The 18,082-nt window shown below is 51.6% G+C and overlaps 1 long non-coding RNA gene across 1 annotated transcript in view; it reads right to left on the bottom strand.

Annotated features, from left to right (window-relative positions):
- Positions 1–18,082, bottom strand: part of LOC113986454 — a 37,401-nt gene that overhangs the window by 16,849 nt on the left and 2,470 nt on the right. The window contains exon 2 of the long non-coding RNA XR_003540199.2: positions 7,247–7,367. This is a non-coding gene — a long non-coding RNA (uncharacterized LOC113986454). The remainder of the gene's footprint in view (positions 1–7,246; positions 7,368–18,082) is intronic.

Below are 18,082 nucleotides of genomic sequence, written 5' to 3'. Positions count from 1 at the left end.
ATTCAGAGCCGGGGACCAGCAGTGTAAACAATGTTCATTAATGAGGAAATAAATCCTTTGCCAGGACTGCGGGGATTTCAATGAATTTTAAACCTTCCAAACCACCTCTCTTGCTCTGTAAGGATTACAGCAGCCAATCGATTCCCCTTGATTCGGGGTGTTCATTTGTTTGGTTTCTTCTAATAAAAGGAACCCCAGGTGTTTATTAGCTGAACAGTTTATTTACAGCACTGTCCTTAAATCATGAACAGGGAGTGAAAGCAAACTGCCCGTGGGAAGGGTGTTGTGAGACCCAAAATGTAGGTGTTGGGTGAGGTTGGGGCTCCTCCAGGGGGACAGGGAACCACCTCCTGCTCCTGTGCAGTGTCCCAGCAGTGGGCTGCAGGATATGGAAATTCCTGTACAGCCCCATTCCACGTGGATTGAGGGAAGCTGCTGGTGATGTGAATGACTCACTCCCAGCAGCACATTAGGGGACTTTGCTGCCTGCAAACCCACTGCTTGTGCCCTAAATGTGACAAGAAGAAAGGGTTTCTTGCTCAAGCAAAGATAATCCTCTGACAGCCAAGCGGGGATGGGATGAGCCCCTGCTGCTTGATGATCCTCTGACAGCCAGGAGGGAATGGGATGAGCCCCTGCTGTGTTTGTGGGGTCACTGAGCATGGCTGGCACCCTCCAGGGCTGGACAGCCCTTTCCATGAAGAACAATTTCCTAATATCCAATGAAAAAGCTTTGTTTTCCATGCAGCAGCTGGGAGGAACTACAACACATCGAGCATCTTCTCTCAGTATTTTCCTGTGTGTTATCACGTTGTTGGAAGAGGAGGAAGTTCCCAAACACTTCCAACCAAATGCTGGCTACTGAAAAATACTTCTTGGAAAATCCACAGGCACTCAGGCAGGTCTGTGCTGGGAAAGGGGGCATTAAACTGAGCCTTATAAAGGCTGGCACTGAATTTTGGGTTTTCATTAAACAGAGGCTAATTTAGGTCTTCAGCACTAAAATACAAAACATTGTTTTCATAAAATCATGGGATCCCAGACTGGTTTGGGTTGGAGGGACCTCAAAGCCCATCCAGTGCCACCCCCTGCCATGGGCAGAGACTCCTCCCACTAGCCCAGGTTGCTCCAACCTGGCCTTGGACACTTCCAGGGATCCAGGGGCAGCCACAGCTTCTCTGGGCACCAATTTTGGGAGTGGGTTGTGCAGAGCAGGATCTCAGAGAGGAAAAAGGCAGGATCTATGACCAAGTCCTGCTGTGGGCAGAGGAACTCCAATATCTCCAGAACACAGCCAACCCACACCCTGCCAGAACTCCACATTTGGTCCTTCATCTCCTGCTCAACGTTGGCTGCAACATCCACAAGGTTCAACATTTATTAACCAGGACAAACAGCATTTTCCCAGACATCCCATCTCCTTGGGGATCCTGGCTGGAAGAACAGCCAGTGACTGAGAGCCTGAGCTCCTCCCGTGCCAGACTGCCCGTGACAGGCTGCTGGAAATGCTTTGTACTTGTAATGTAATATGAAAATCAATTAAAAAACTCCTCTTCCTTAATTAAGGCCAAACACATGTGTGAAACTGTGTGACAGGTTTTTCAATAACTCAGCTGGAGCAGGGAGATGGGAAGAGCAAACCAGCTCTGGAAGGTGTTTAAAGCTGAGGGTGAGAAGCAGCTGATCCGAACAGGAATGGCAGATGCTTTCCCTCCGTGTCCAACAAGTGTCATTGCCCGAAATAAGGGAAGAAACACTTCAGTGCAGCTGACAGGAATGTGGGAACAAGGATGGGCGGGTGGGACACTCCTGACTGTGCAGCACCTCCATCAGCCCCTCCCCTGCTGCTCTGCCTTGGCCCTCCTGGGCCAGGGCCAGCCCAGCCACCCTCCCACCCCTCCCTCTGCAGGGCACAGGGATCAACTCCAGGGTTTTCTGTGGAGGTGAGGATGGGCAGGGTTCAAATCTCCAATTCTTCAGCTTCTGCAGTTTAATTTTCCACCTGCCCAGCCAGAAGGAGCATTTGGAGCAGTCCTGGTGCATTTGGGCTTGTTTTGACACGTGTAGGGATGTGCCACTGAAACTCGGGCACTGAGTCAGCCCTTGGGTTGGAAGGGACCTTAAATCTTGTCTCCTTCCACCCCCTGCCATGGGCAGGGACACCTTCCACCAGCCCAGGTTGCTCCAAGCCCCGTCCAGCCTGGCCTTGGACACTTCCAGGGATCCAGGGGCAGCCACAGCTTCTCTGGGCAACCTGTGCCAGGGCCTCCCCACCCTCATGGGGAAGGATTTCTTCCCAATATCCCATCTATCCCTGCCCTCCTTCAGCTCAAAGCCACTGGTGGTTTGCAGCAGGCAATGTCTTACACTCTGTCTGGGAGGAAAACAGGGAAGAGTCTTCTGCCCTGAGAGAGGTGGCAAAGGAAGCCAAGGCCTCTCCATCACTGACACACAGAGCAAAGCACTCAAACACCTTTTGTGCCTCTGCTCTGTCTCACAGAGATTTATGATTCCAGGCAACACTGCCTTTATTCTACGCCATGTGCAGCTGCAGCCCAAAGATGTGTTTGCTCTGTGGGAAATGAACAGTCCTGAACAAACCTGGAGCCATTTGGGAGCTGCTCCATTAGGAGCTCCTGCACAGGCAGGGCCCAAAGCAGTGCAGGACAGGGGAGGATGGATTGCAGGAGCATCCCTGGGTCAAAGTGCTGTGCAGGGAAAAGAGCCCCACTCCTACAAAAAGAATCCTTTTCCTGTGTGAAGCAGAGGAAGGAGCACTTGGAGTGGGGCTGATGGTCCTGGGAGAGGGCAGCTCCCGGGGGGGCTCCCCAAATGCCTGGGATTGAGATGGCACTGGGGCTAAAGTGGGAAGGGAGAGGGGGCAGGAGGCTGTGTTTTACCCCCAAAAGCCTCCTGGGGTGCAGGGCAATGGACCTGTGCTCAGGGTCACTGCTGACGAGTGACACAGACCTGAGATGAAGCAGCTCCAGGAAACAGAGTCCCTGTTTTTAAACAGAATTCCTTGTGGAGTCAGACAGGCTCCTCAGCACCACAGGGAGACTGGATTTAGCTATTCCAGTGGCACTGCTCAGTCAGGATCAGGTCCTTGTCCTTCCCTAGTGAGTAACAGAACAGACCTACAGGGTCAGAAACCTGGAGCTCCCCTGGAGTTATGGAATAAACCTGCAGACACAGTGCCCACAAGCTCAGGTGACTCCTGAGTCCTCAGCCAGAAACTCATTCCCTCATTAAACCCTGGACTGGCCTCCCTGCACACAAATGCACAGACACTGGTTCAGTGGGTTCAGTAACTCCCAGCTAAGATAACACAACATCTGTTCTCCCTTCATTTGCTCCCCTCACAATTCCACTGGTGCCTTAAACCCAGCAGGGAGGAAAATTGGAGCTGCTGGAGAGGCCGTGGAGATGCTCCCAGGGCTGGAGCCCCTCTGCTCTGGAGCCAGGCTGGGAGAGCTGGGGGGGTTCCCCTGGAGAAGAGAAGGCTCCGGGAAGACCTGAGAGCCCCTGGCAGGGCCTAAAGGGGCTCCAGGAGAGCTGGAGAGGGACTGGGGACAAGGCATGGAGGGACAGGACACAGGGAATGGCTTCCCACTGCCAGAGTGTGGTACCTTGTCCCACTGTATCCTGGAATCCCTCTGGTCTGTTCAGAGCATCACAACCCCCTCCCACCCCTCCCTCTGTGCCCAGGGCAGGCAATGTCCATATTTCACTTCCCAAACTTCCCCAACAATCCCAGAGAGTGACAGATCCACACCACAGCTTCAGAGGATCCGTGTTCCGTTCCTTTTACCCCCTGCAGGTGATTTGACAACACATTTCTTCCCCTGACACTTATCAACGAGTCAGTCCTTTCCACAAGGACAAAAGCAAAATTCTTGGTTTTACTCAGACCACCAGTTAGAGCTGTGCCCTGCCAAGCTGTTCTCTTATTCCTGGAGAACTGACATTTTCCTGCTTGTGCTGGACACTGCTGTAAGCCCAGAGTTCAGCCCAGCCTGGACACCTCCCTGTTCCAGCAGCAGGAGGATCAAGCACAGAATTGTTCTGATGACCTTCAGTGTAGGACACACATGAGCAGCAAAATTGCCCCTGATGTGCCCAAAGCACAGCCCTGCAGAATTTAAGGGCTCATCTTCCTCTTGCCACAAACAGGAAAAAGGACCTACTTTGGGTTTGACAATTAAAAAAGTGATTTTTCAGGATTGTTCACCATTTTAGCCCCTGTTCATCTCCTCCCACGCCCTGCCCTGTCGCCCCAGCACATGAACCTTTCCTGGCTCAGTCTCACCATCAAAGACATTTCTGGCAGAAAGAGAAAAATGCCCCCAAAAATGTGGTACGTGGTGGGTTTTTGAAGCAGAGGGAGCACTCTGTGTCACTGTGGCTCTGCAGTTCATTACAGAACTCCCTGCCCCAGGACAGTGCACTCTGCAAGCCCCAATTTCATTTTAATAGGGGAGGATCTTATCCATGTGGATGAATTCCTGAGGGGAGGGAATGACAGGGATGGAATCAGGATTCTCTCAGCACTGACAGGACAGAGGCACAAATTAAACACTATAAAATTCTGTCTGAACACAAGAAAACACATTTTTCCTGTGAAGGTGGGCACAGGTTGCCCAGAGAAGCTGTGGCTGCCCCTGGATCCCTGGAAGTGTCCAAGGCCAGCTTGGAGCAACCTGGGCTGGTGGAAGGTGTCCCTGCCCATGGCAGGGGTGGCACTGGATGGGCTTTAAGGTCCCTTCCAACCCAAACCATTCTGGGACTCTGTGAGACAGAGGAAAAGCAGTGTCCTAGCCCTGCTGCAGTTTCTGGGCCTTTCCACAGGAAGCTGACAGGAATCCTAAGGCATTATGCTAATGGATTTGGGAATATTAAAGAGCCCCCTGCTGTGCACTCACATCCCTGTGCCATCCCTGGAGCACAGGCAGCTCCTGTGGCTGGGACAAACCCAGGACTGAGGCAGACACAGCCCCAGCCCCTTTTCCAGGTGTCTAAAGGGAAGAACCAGCTCTTGGAGCAGAGTTCAGACCTTGGTTTGGTCAGCACAGAGCAGACTGAGCTGATCCGTGGGGACTGCACCTCTCCATGTGCCCCAGGCCATCATCACTTCCCAAAATTCCTTCCTGTGAAAGAGCCCAGGCCATGACACCCCACCCCAGGGATTATGGCTGTCCCTGCTGCCCCCAGGGCCTGTGGGAGGCTGGCACAAAACCCCCTGCCAGAATCCCTGGGGATTTACACTGGGCATTGCAAATCCAGGCCAATTATCTCAATGCTCATTAACACAATGAAACCTTGCAAAATTTGGGTTGTGTGCACTCATGGAATCCTGGAATGGTTTGGGTTGGAAGGGACCTCAAAGCCCATCCACTGCCACCCCTGCCATGGGCAGGGACACCTTCCACCATTCCAGGTTGCTCCAAGCCCTGTTCAGCCTGGCCTTGGACACTTCCAGGGATCCAGGGGCAGCCACAGCTTCTCTGGGCAACCTGGGCCAGGGCCTCCCCACCCTCCCAGCCAGCAATTCCTACCCAATATCTGAATAATGTTTAATTCCAGCACAGGACCTGCTCCAGGCAGCCCAGGATTTCCAGAGAACAGACAGAGCAGGACTGGAGGAGAGATGCCAGGCCATGATGGTGCTGTTGGGATGCACGTCCTCTCCAGGCACAGCTGCCAGGAGGACTGGGAGCTCTTTGCTTTTAACATAAAACAAACACACTCCTTCCCCTCTGCCCTTCAGGTCACACATTCCATTTGTATTCTTCTCCTCCTGAATCCACAGTGGAGAGTAATTGCCTGGGAGTGAGTGACTGGACTGCACAAGCAGGAGGGTTGCTAATTCTGGGGTCATTATCCTGCTGGGGAATGGAGGAGCCAGAGCTGGCAGCTGAGATGAGATTCTGAAGGCAAACACTTGTTACAGTCAGCTCTTAAATGATTCGCTCTGAAACACAAGTTTGGGCCACTAATTACAAGAATGTAAAACTTTTTACTATTAAACAGAGAAGTCCATCAAGGAAAACTGGCCTTTCCTCAACAGAATCATGGAATCCTGGAACGGTTTGGATTGGGAGGGACCTTAAAAACCATTTTATTCCACCCCCTCCATGGGCAGGGACACCTTTCACTGTCCCAGGTTGCTCCAATCTGGCCTTGGACACTTCCAGGGATCCAGGGGCAGCCACAGCTTCTCTGGGAATTCTATTCCAGGGCCTCCCCACCCTCCCAGCCAGGAATTCCTTCCCACTATCCCATCTCTCCCTGCCCTCTGGCAGTGGGAAGCCATTCCTCTGTCCATGGCCTCTCACAGTCTCCCAAGCCCAGCTGAAGCCCCACATCCCTTCCCAATCCCCTGTCCCTGAGCAGCTCTGATGCCACTGGATCCCAGGCCCTGGTAGCCAGGTTTTTTCAGCCAGACTACAAAAGGCCACCCATGTGATTTTTGGATCAGGAAAGCAACTCCTAACATTGCCAGCCAGCTGTAACCCACTCCCACACCATCCCCAGCGTCTCTGAGGGCTCACAGGGAGCTGGGCTCTCACGGGGGTATTTCCCAACCCCACGTGCAGACGGGAGCACCTGGGACTTTGTCTCTCCACAGGATGCCCTGGAGCATCCCAGCTCCTGATTAAATCAAATGCCAGCTTGGATTCTGTCTCACAACTTTTCTGCAGATCTCGGTGTTCGGCTGCTGAGCAGAGCCCATCACAAATTATTAATGAGTGAGTTCCATCTCCCTGTGCCCCTTTATTAGGCTGCTCAGCAGAGCCAAACCTTCAAAGTCCAGAGAGTGAAAGGATTGAGAAGCAGTGGGTTATTGAGAGAGGTGTGTAAATCCTGCCATTAATAATGGTTTAAAGGCAGGGAGTGTACACAGGGATAATTCCTCAGGCAGAGCCAGGAGTAGTCCAGACAATGGCAACAGCATCTCTAATTAAAGGATGAGTCAGTGATTAATTAAACTTCTTTTAGAAAGAAAGTAGACACAAAATACCCCCCTTCTGGAGACTTGCAGGCCATGCACTGGGCACAGGGAGGGGGACTCCCCAACACCTGGGGCTGCTCCAGCCCAAACTACCTCCAGGCCACCATTCCCACTGTTATTGTCCGTGCCTCCCTCTGTAACCACAATCCATGGAATTTGATGCTGGTTTGGATTTACCAGTGACATTTTACTGCCAGGTTTTCTTTAAATCCTGTCCCTTGGTGACATGCTCACCTCCACATGCCCCAGGAGAGGTTTCCCTGCTGCTCCAGCAGTGCCCAGTTGTTCATTGCTCTGATCTCCACAGGAAGCGCTGTCGGCACCGAGGGGCTGATCCAGGACTGTCCATCCTCTCCTGGGAACAAAGCAGGGACAAATCATTTGTCTCTTCCCAGCATTCAACCAAACTACTGCTTTTCCAGTGTTCCCTTTCACAGGCTGAAGACTCTCCCTGGGCCAGTGGAAAGTGTCCCACCCATGGCAGGGGCTGGAACTGGAGGGGCTTGAAGGTCCCTTCCAACCCAACCCACCCTGTGATTCTGTGATAATTCAGTCCCCTCCTGATGTCCCTGTGTACATCTCACCCATCATCACCTGATTCCCAAGTGCAGGGACACCTCCCACTAGAGCAGGATGCTCCAGGACTCCTCCAGCCTGGCCCCCCCTCCCAGTTCCCGGTGCCAGTGCCGTGCCCACCCGGCTCTCCCAGCAGGGCTCAGGCTGGTTTGGCTCCACGGATGGAAAGTTCACCCTGACTTGCCCAAGGCAGAAATATGGTGATGGCCTCAGTCGTTCCAAATGTCATGTTTTTTCCCTGTGTTTCAGCACAAACCACCCTGACATTTCAAATCCCTGCTCGCATTTCAATGAGGGGTCACTCGGGGCTGGTTGGGAATCGCTGCAGTGCTTCCCACCTGTTATCCCTGCACTGCTTCCCACCTGTTATCCCTGCACTGCTTCCCACCTGTTATCCCTGCACTGCTTCCCACCTGTTATCCCTGCACTGCTTCCCACCTGTTATCCCTGCACTGCTTCCCACCTGTTATCCCTGCAAAGTCCATAAACGCTGCAAAACGAAGGAGCTGCCTTCCTGGGAAATTCAGATGCCACTGATCAAATGGGTATCCGACCCCATCCTGCAGAAATGATGAGCTATAAATGCAGATTGCAGGTGAGCTGTGTTTTGGGAGCAGGTCTGGGGGAGCAGCACAGTGTGTGCCCTGCTCACAGAGTGTGGGGCTGGTTGGGATCCAAACCTCTGCTTTTGCTGGTTTTCTCTGGTTCAAATTATAAATACAAGTGGTTCATTAAATGTTTTTTAAATTCATTTATGCAGCAATACCTGACACCTGGGTAGTGCACTAGGAAGGCTGTATTTTATATGTACATGTAAGATTGGGAATTTTATTATAATTCTAGAGAACTGTAAATTTGCAAGCAAGAAGAAGCAGGCTCATAGTTACAAAAGGGGTAGAATTGGTTATATATCACTGAAAAAATAAGATCAGCTTCCCCTGGAGTATCCACAGGGATCACTCCAGCTGGGGGCTCAGTCCAACACTGGATTTGCCCCCTGCTCCATCAGCTCAGTGCCACTGGGCCACTCGCCAGTTCTTAGAACAAGCTGGTTCTCAGAAGTTGGTTTAATAAGTCAAAGAGACACCAATTTATTCAATCAAATCAGTGCTCAGATTTGGGAAATCTTATTTTCCTCTGTACCCCCAGCTTTGCACTGACATGGTTTGTGTTGGTGTCAGTGGGAGGAATCAAGTCAAGCAGTCAGGGAAAGAATCATAGAATCCCAGACTGGTTTGGGATGGAAGGGACCTCAAAGCCCACCCAGTGCCACCCCTACCATGGGCAGGGACACCTTCCACCAGCCCAGGCTGCTCCAACCTGGCCTTGGACACTCCCAGGGATCCAGGGGCAGCCACAGCTTCTCTGGGCAACCTGGGCCAGGGCCTCCCCACCTTCCCAGCCAGCAATTCCTTCCCAATATCCCATCTCTCCCTGCCCCTTCCAGTGCCTGACCACCCTTTCCAGGAAGAAATTCCTGAGGAAGAGGCTGCCCCAGAAATACCTGGCTCCTGCAGCAGCAGGTGAGGGACAGACCAGTCTGTGGGTCTGCTCTGGTGGCACCTCGTGCTCAGCCAAGGGACAGCTTTGTGCCTCTTGCAGCAATTCAATCCAGGGATGATCAGAGAGACAGAAAAAGCTTTGTAGTTGTGCTCGTGGTGTCCTCCCACACCCCCACAGGGACTTTGATTAGTTATTGGGTTCATTCCCTTATTCCCTCCAACTGCAGTGCACAGACAGGAATTCATTACAGGCTTTGGATTAATCTTAAAAACCACTGACAGAGACAAGACTTTGAGGCCAGTTCCTAATGCGTCATCTCCAAACTGACACTGAACTTCCAGATCCCCTTTGAGGGCACAAAGTATTTGAAAAAGTTTCCTGAGGTGACACAAAACTTTCAGTGTCAGAGATCTCACAAAAGACCCTGTGTTCCTGCTGGTCCCATGGAGAGATCTGAAACCATGAAGCAACAAGTGTGCCTGTTCAAGCCCGTGCCTTTTGTTGGATATTTCCCTGGCATGAGGTGGGAAATCGTGGAGCCCCATTGTCCAGGAGCCCCATTATCTCCTGGTTTTAAGAGCAGATTTAAGAGCTTCTCTTAAAACTCGGAGGTTTTAAGAGCAGATTCCGCCTCGGAGTTTCATGTTCCTCTCCAGATCTCGAGCAATGGCTCCTGCTTTGAGGTTCTTTATCTTCCCTCATCCTTTCTTCTTTAAGGAGCAATTTTTTGCTCTTCCTCGTGCTGGAATGAGCCTCCATGTGGGAATCTGAGAGCACAAAGGATCAAAGTGCCCGGCCCTGCAGAACTGACAGAAATGTCTGCGGGTTTCCAGCAGCACTGACACCACATCCCTGCCTTTCAGTGGCCCAGGATTGTCAGGGCACTGGGAAAGGCAGCCTTGGAATGACATCCTGGGCTCAGGCTCCATCCCTCTGGGCTCAACCTGGGCAGGACTGAGTCGTCCTGATGTGAAGCATCTGGAGCTGTGAACACCATCTGTGGAGCTGCTCAAGGTACTTCTGAGCAGCTGCTGGGAAGGAAAAACCAGACCCAGCTCTATCCAGAAGGGAAGTTTGAGAAGTCCATGTTTTCCCCAGCAGAAACAGTTTTCCCACGATCCATTGCCTGGATCCCATGTTGTGGTGGGAAGGTCCCACCCAGCCTGGGTGTCTGTGCATCCTCCTGGAGCACCACAGGACGTGGATGCTGCTTCCCCAGGGGGGTTGTCCTCCTGTGAGCATTCCAGGTACACCATCAATCCACATGGAGCAAGCCAGGCCACCAGGCACCAGGGGAGAGAGCCCAGCCCCAGAGAAAAGGGGGATCCAGCCCTTCCCAGTGCCAAGCTCCATTCCAGGCACAGAGACCAGAGCACAGCCCTAGGCTGGGTTAACACAGGTAGGAAGGGTGTTGGGATGGGAATCCCCAGGCCTGGATTCTTCTCTGGCAGCTTTGGGAAGCTCCCCAAGGAGGCTGAGTGAGAAACTCGTGGGGAAGTGCAGATCCCTGCCAGCAGCACCCTCCGAGGTGCCCACTGCTCCAGGGAAGGACAGGGACCAATCCAGCTCCCGGGGGCTTTCCTTGGCATCTCTCACTTCCAAAGTGCCATCCAAATCCAGGATTTCCCTTTTCTTTCCCTCAGGGATAATACACAGGGATGCTGGGCCTCCCTGGCAGCTCTTCTGGCATCCAGGGAGAGCACGAGCTCGGGTGATTCAAGGTCCTGCCCCGTGGAATGAACATGGAAGGGGAAGGTTTCATCCCCTGCTGTTCACCAGGAACACTCCTCATCCAGGGAAAAGGAGAGACTTTGCTGGGTGAAGACAGGAAGGAAGCAAGCAGGGACTTGGGTTATAAAGATCCATTCTCACATTCCCTCTCCAGCTGTCACAAGGATTGTTTCCCTGTGGAAGGCCCTGTCCCATGGGAGCAGGGGCTCAGCAAAGTGCTTTTAGCACTTCCAGCAGTGCAAACCCCCCTGGGCAGGGAAGTGGAGGGGGGGAAGTACTGCTGTGCCACTAAGGTGAGCATTAAAAAATACAGCTTTTGCCCATGAAATATTTAGGACAGAACACATCCATATTTATACTCCAATCAAACAGAATGGGAAAGTTCTTCTGGTGTCAGCTTTTGGAAACCAAAACAAGTCCGGCCTGACAACTGCTCTTCCAGAAAGGAAATCAAAAGTCTGGGGAGGAACAAATGTTCAGAGCACAGAGTTTGGGAACCACTGCCCAAGGCAGGCTTGGAACACCAGCAGGAATGACAGTCAGCAAATCCAGAGAGCCCAGAGGCTTCCCAGCCCTGGAATGTCCCAGGCCAGGTTGGACGGGGCTTGGAGCAACCTGGGCTGGTGGGAGGTGTCCCTGCCCATGGCAGGGGTGGCACTCAATGGGCTTTAAGGTCCCTTCCAACCTAAACCATTCCATGATTCCATGATTTGTGGATACATCTGTAACTCTCTCAGGCTGTTTGGGATGCGTGGCCATGGTTTTGGGGTGTCTGGCCATGGTTTTGGGGTGTCTGGCCACATTTTTGGGGTGTCTGGCCACGGTTTTGGGGTGTCTGGCCATCAGGTTCCAGCCACTGATGTCACAGAAATGGCCCCACGTGGAATAAGATTCTGCAATTTTACTCCCTGTGAGTAAACAAAATTACTTCTTCTTAAAAACCCAAAGGTAACCACAGTCTTTTCAAAGCGTGTGAAAGGGTGGGGAGTGGATCCCTGTTCCCAAGACATTAATGAAATCCTGGCTCAATTTAATGATGGCAGCAGCCATGTGCAGCTTTCAGAACATCCAAAGGGCTCCTGTTGGAGTTATTTGATCTCAGGCTTTTCGTTCAATGTTTTCAGAGACTCTGAAATGTCTGAGAAGCTTCATGTCCTGAATAGGGAAGGGATCACAGGACTAATATTACTATTTATTACTATTTTTCCCCCTCAAGCAAAGCTAAATTTCCTGCACGAAGACTCAGGGTGATGTGAGGGACATAAACACCCATGTTTAGTGTTTTGATCAGGCACAGAAGAAAGCAAATCATGAGCTCGTCTCTCTGAGCTGCCAAAGTCGGGGATGATGCTGGGAAATAATGAGGTGGGGGTTAGGAATGAAGTTTGTGTGAAGGTAAGGCAGTATTCCAGCATTCCAGCATCCCCCTCGGCACCACAAACAGGCCTTTGATGAAACTTTCAGGAAGGGTTTAATTTTTCTCTTTTATCTTCTCCCACACTCTCCTCTGCTTCCTCAGAGCAGCACCCACTGAGGAGCAGATGGTCCAGGAGGAGGGAGACCCCTCCTCAAGGTGAGAGGGTTCTCTGTGGCTTGTTGGAGGAGAGAGCCCAGTTCCAGGTGTTGGATATTCCCAGAGGGACCACAGACCCTGGCCTGGCCCATGGACAGCAGGCACAAACAGCATCCTCGGGACAGAACTGGGATTTCCCAATATCCCACCTTGGACAAGGGATGGAGGAACAGGACAGGGGGAAATGGCTTCCCACTGCCAGAGGGCAGGGTTAGGTGGGACATTGGGAAAGAATTCCTGGCTGGGAGGGTGGGGAGGCCCTGGCCCAGGTTGCCCAGAGAAGCTGTGGCTGCCCCTGGATCCCTGGGAGTGTCCAAGGCCAAGTTGGACGGGGCTTGGAGCAGCCTGGGAGCAGTGGAAGGTGTCCCTGCCATGTCCAGACAGAAAACAGCTTTCCCTGAGGAACAGAACAGGCACTGGAATCTTTCTTCAGGTAAGAAACAGAGGGAGCAGCTTCCAGAGCAGATAATTCCAGCAGTGCAATGAAACCATCCCAAGGGGTGTCTGAGCAGGGCTGAGTTGTGCTGGGAAGGGTCAGGAGCAGGGAAGGGCGATGGACTCCAACACACACTGGCACTGACCTCAGCTGCCCATCTCCAGCAGAGCCCAGAGATGTTCCCAGCCCTGTCCTGGGAGAAGCACTGGGGGATTCCCTGGAGGATCAGGATGGAGAGGTCAAGGACAAACTGCCCTCCCCCTTCACTGGGCTGCCTTGTTCACATCAACAACCCACAGCAGCCACAGCTGGGAAGGGGAACAGCTGGAAACTCAGAACAGAAACTGTCTCTGTTTGGAATCTGTTTGTGCTACAAGAGTATAACATCTTTTTTTCTTTATTGTTCTCCAGACACACTGTGGTCTCATTGAAAGACTCAGCAAAATGTGATATCACCCATGTGGAAAGTAGGAAAAAAAGGGAGTGAATTCCTTTACTGGTCTGAAAACTGCTGGATGTCTCTTCAACAGTTATTTTGGAAGGATTTGCTGGTGCAGGATCCCCCACGCCCCATTCCCAGGTGTGAGTAATGAAATTAAATTAGAATTAATTGCAGACAGTCTATTCCCTGTCAGAACAAAATGGTTGGGAAACACATGGCTGGGACACCTCTTCCTGCAGTAACAACTCCAGCGTGCAAAGGGAAGGATGAGGTTGGTCTTACACACCAAAAACTGGAATGAATTTCCCTGGACACTCACCTTCCATGTTCCTTTCCATGCTCCCTGTTGTGCCACAGTGCCCAGAACCCAGCACAGCAACAGGAGCAGGAAAATCTGGGGGAGGCCACATCCCTGTGGTTTTGGACACTTCCAGGGACGGGCACTCCACCACCTCCCTGGGCAGCCCCTTCCAGTGCCTGACAACCCTTTCTGTGAAGGTATTTTCCTAAATATCCGACCTAAACCTGCCCTGGAGCGACTTGGGGCCATCAGTGTTTGTCCCTCTCACGTCCAAGGCACTTTATTGATGATATCAGTTATTGGTGTTGCTGTGATTGTCCTGTCATTACTGCAGGATTTCTTAATGGAGCTTCCTACAGAGCAAATCCCACCTTCCCTCTGGATGCCAACCAGCTCCAAAGGGAACAGTTAAACAGGTTTGTGCAGATTGATGCAAACACTGAACCAAACTCATCCCCAGAGCCACGACTTGGCCTTTGCCCAGAGAAGCTGTGGCTGCCCCTGGATCCCTGGAAGTGTCCCAGGCCAGGCTGGAGCAACCTGGGCTGGTGGAAGGTGTCCCTGCCCAGGGCAGGGCTGGAATGGGATGAGCTTTAATGTCCCTTCCAACCCAAACCACTCTGGGATTCTGGGAGTCTATAAACAGGCTGGCTCTTTGGGAATTGAGGAAATCACGGAATCTTCACAGAACCTCAGAGTGATTTGGGTGGGAAGGGACCTGGAAGCCCATGAAGATCCACTCCCACCCCCTGCCAGGGTAGGACACCTCCCAGGTGACTCAGACATTCCCTCGACAAATCCCTGTTTGTCACCTAAATTTATGGATATGTGAGACTGTGGGGAAAGTGTTTCTGGGCTTCCACAGCTCGTACAGAAACACTATTTTGTTATTCATTAAATGTCTAAATAAATAATGCACTGCTGTGCTGCTCGGGAGCCTTTTTTTTTTCCTCCCCTCATAATTTGGATATGAAAAGTTGAAAAATGGAAAAGTTTTGCAGCCTAACTGGATGTTTAATCCTCTCTGCAAGCCTGGGTGAGGGTTTCATACCTGCAGGCCCTGGTGCATAATTACCATGCCCTGCTCCCATCGTGGGGTTGCTCTACAAGAAGGTTCTGGATGGCATCAGAAAACACCTTCCCTAATTTTAGTATGCAAAGTTCTAATTACAGTATGAATTTTTTATTTCTTAATTCTTTACCGTTTTTACTCACCCTCCGGGTACTGCAATGTAATTAATTCTGCTTTACTTTTTTTCTAATAGATTTATGTGTATTATCATATATATTGAATTTTCAGCTCTGTAGCTTTTTTTCATTTTTATTGCTTCCCACGCTGACAGTGTTCACTTCATTAAAAACATGTAATCCCTGAGCTGTGATCAAGACATAATTGCACTTTTTTTGTGTTATAATAACATGCATGTTTTTTCCTATTTTATTGCTGAACCCCTGTTATGCTTCTAGAACTTCAAGCAACCTCCCAACCTGCAAGGAGATTCCAGGCTGGAATTAAGGCTTTAGGGGAACTGTGGGCTCAGTTTCCATGCAGTGAAATGTCCTACTCAGAGAAAACAATAAAATAGTGCTTTTTGCCCTCTTAATTCCCTTGCACCATTCATGGAGTCCTGGAATGGTTTGGGTGGGAAGGGACCTCAAAGCCCCCCCAGTGCCACCCCCTGCCCTGGGCAGGGACACCTTCCACTGGCCCAGGTTGCTCCAGAATCATTCAACTCCCAGAAAAACCTACAGATGAAATCAGGGTTTTTACAGGACCTGGTTCAAATCTGGCCATTTGTTGTTTATTCTTGTTAGAATTTGATTTAATTCTGGCTCCTCTGAGCCTGAATTATGTAATACCATCATTGAACTCCTCGTGCAGTTCTGTGCAGCTCTGATATGATTCTTTATATCTATATAATTCTTTAATTCTAACAAACATCACTCACACAACTATGGGAATTCTTGTCTCCACCATAAGCAGCCCAAAAATCTCACAAACTCGTGCAAACCCCAGGACAGGTAATTGGTGAATTAAAACTGAGTGTTTCCCAGTGGCTGGCAGGATGGTGGGACAGGAAACAGGAGCTGAAGAGGGAGCAATCCCTAAGCTGTGCCTGGCAGAGCAGGCACACCCTGTTTCCCAGCAGGATCCGTGTGGGATGGAGGCCAGCAGGGTGATGGAGAGCTCCACTCACACCCAGGGGCAGTGCCACGGCCCCCAAACCATGCTCACATCCCTGGAATTGCTCTGGATCAGCGGGAGCAGGAGCCTCCCCTCAGGAAAAAATGAGCTCTGTACCTGACACGGAGAGATGGGGATGGATTTGGGAGTGACTGGACTCTTAATCAGCCCATTGTATTTCTTTCTTGCTCCTCAATTAAAGAAGGAAGAGGCTACAAGATGAAGACACTTTTACAATAAAGCCAGACTCATGGTATTCCACACAGATCACAGAGTGGTCCATAAAAATGGGAGACTTCCTGAGGTTCACAGAGACCAGGCCCAGACAATTCCTGCTCCCAGAGGGATGATAAGGAGGGAACCCTTCAGCAGCACTGGCCAAGTGTGGACAAGTACAGAAACAGGGAGGGAACTGGGAACAATTCCTTCCTGGAAAGGGTGTCCAGCCCTGGCACAGCTGCTCAGGGCAGGGGTGATTCCCATCCCTGGAGGGATTTAACAGCCCTGTGGATGTGGCACTTGGGGACAAGGGGCAGTGGTGGCCTTGGCAGTGCTGGGGATGATTGGACTGGATGGTCTCAGAGGGCTTTTCCAGTCTGAGTGATTCCATGATCAGACTCGTCCCTTTGTACGAGGTGAGCAGGGAAGCCTTGCAGAACAGAAGGGTTTGTCTTCCTGATAAGAAAAACCCAAACTCCTTGTGCCTTCCCTGAGCCCACCCTGAGCCCTCAGAGCTCACTGTGCCCCTCCCAGCCCGAGCCATGGGGGAGCTGCTCTGAGCCCACCCCCCAAAGGGAGCTGGAGATCCTGGTCCAGCCCCCCCCTCTGCCTGTCCACCTCCAACAGGAGCAGTTCCAGCTGGTTCCCAAATCCTTTCACACTTCCTACATCACAGACACAACCTCAGTTGCCCAGAGGAGCTGTGGCTGCCCCTGGATCCCTGGAAGTGTCCAAGGCCAGGTTGGATGGGGCTTGGAGCAGCCTGGGAGAGTGGAAGGCGGTGACCAAAGGACATGGGGGGAAGTTCCAGCTGCCTCTTCCTTGGAACAGGGAATTCCAGAAGCAGGATATTCCATTTCCTTCATGTGTGTGAGTCTGGATGGGAAAGGGCAGGTGGAGGCTGTGCTGGTGAGGGAGCACCTCGGTGGCAGGGAAGGACATGGGCTCTAATTCTGGATGGAAGAGCATTTCTGTCCTTTCTTTCCTGGTGCAAGTGCTCATGCTCTGAAAGCCCAGACACTTGCAACACCATCTATCAGATGTGAGATTTGCTGCTTTGGTTATTCCATAGGATCCCAGAATGGGCTGGGTTGGAAGGGACCTTAAAGTCCTGCTCTGGGCAGAGACACCTTCCACCAGCCCAGGTTGCTCCAAGCCCCAGCCAACCTGGCCTTGAACTCTTCAGTGTTTAACTTTGGGAACAGAGAGCCCATGGATTTGCCCAGCAAACCTGGATGATGCCCCCCAGCAGACCCACAGGGCAGCCCAGGAAGGAATCCAGGGAGTCACTGTCACAGTGCCTGGGAAGCAGCACTTGCTGGTGCTCCGGGATCAGGCACAGGTCCTGCAAGGCTGCCATAAGTGATAAATCTGCACCTTCCAGTGGGAAAGATGACCCACTGGCAACCCTTAGGAATCTAAACGTCCTCCCAGGAGCCAGGGCTGTGCATTATTCCCAGGAATAACCCCAGCAGCACCAAGGTTTGTGGAGCGTTTCAATGGCCCGGAGATAATGAAAGATTTGTTCAGGGAACAAAACTGGAAACCTAAAAATCACAGCAGCTGAACCAATTATTCCAAAACCTGCCTCATTTATTTCATGGTGGTGGAGGTTTGCAGAGAATTAACATAAGATGCAACTCCAGTAGCTTATGTTGAGCTGGGGAACACAAGGAAAAGCCTGGCTGTGGGTTTGGGGGAGTTGCTGTGGACAGGAGCCCTTGGCACTTCCACTCCTGACTCCTGGGTGAGACAACTCTGGATGATGCTTTGCCCACGTTTTGGCCCTGAAAAACCAGGGACTGCCAGCAGGAATTGTGCCCAGTGCATACCCAGTCTGCAGGTTTCCTTTCCCATCTCTCTGGGCTGGGCTGCTCCTCTGTCACCAAACTCCTCCTGGTTAAAGCCTTGGATAGTAACTCACTCCCTTTTGAGGCAGATCCAACCTAAGGAATCCTTTGCCAGAGGGTATTTTATCCCTCTGGCACATTTCTAGGTGGGTAACACAGGACTACAGACAGACCTAGCACTGAATTCCCAAAATCTAATCCCAGGAGCTATTCAGTGACACATCCGGTGCCCTCGGATTTCACAACAGCCCCTC

The sequence above is a fragment of the Pipra filicauda genome, unplaced genomic scaffold, assembly GCF_003945595.2.
Source record: "Pipra filicauda isolate LSUMZ 115617 unplaced genomic scaffold, ASM394559v2 scaffold571_size334496_pilon, whole genome shotgun sequence".
Taxonomy (NCBI): domain Eukaryota; kingdom Metazoa; phylum Chordata; class Aves; order Passeriformes; family Pipridae; genus Pipra; species Pipra filicauda.
This window is presented reverse-complemented; position numbering and strand designations above follow the sequence as displayed.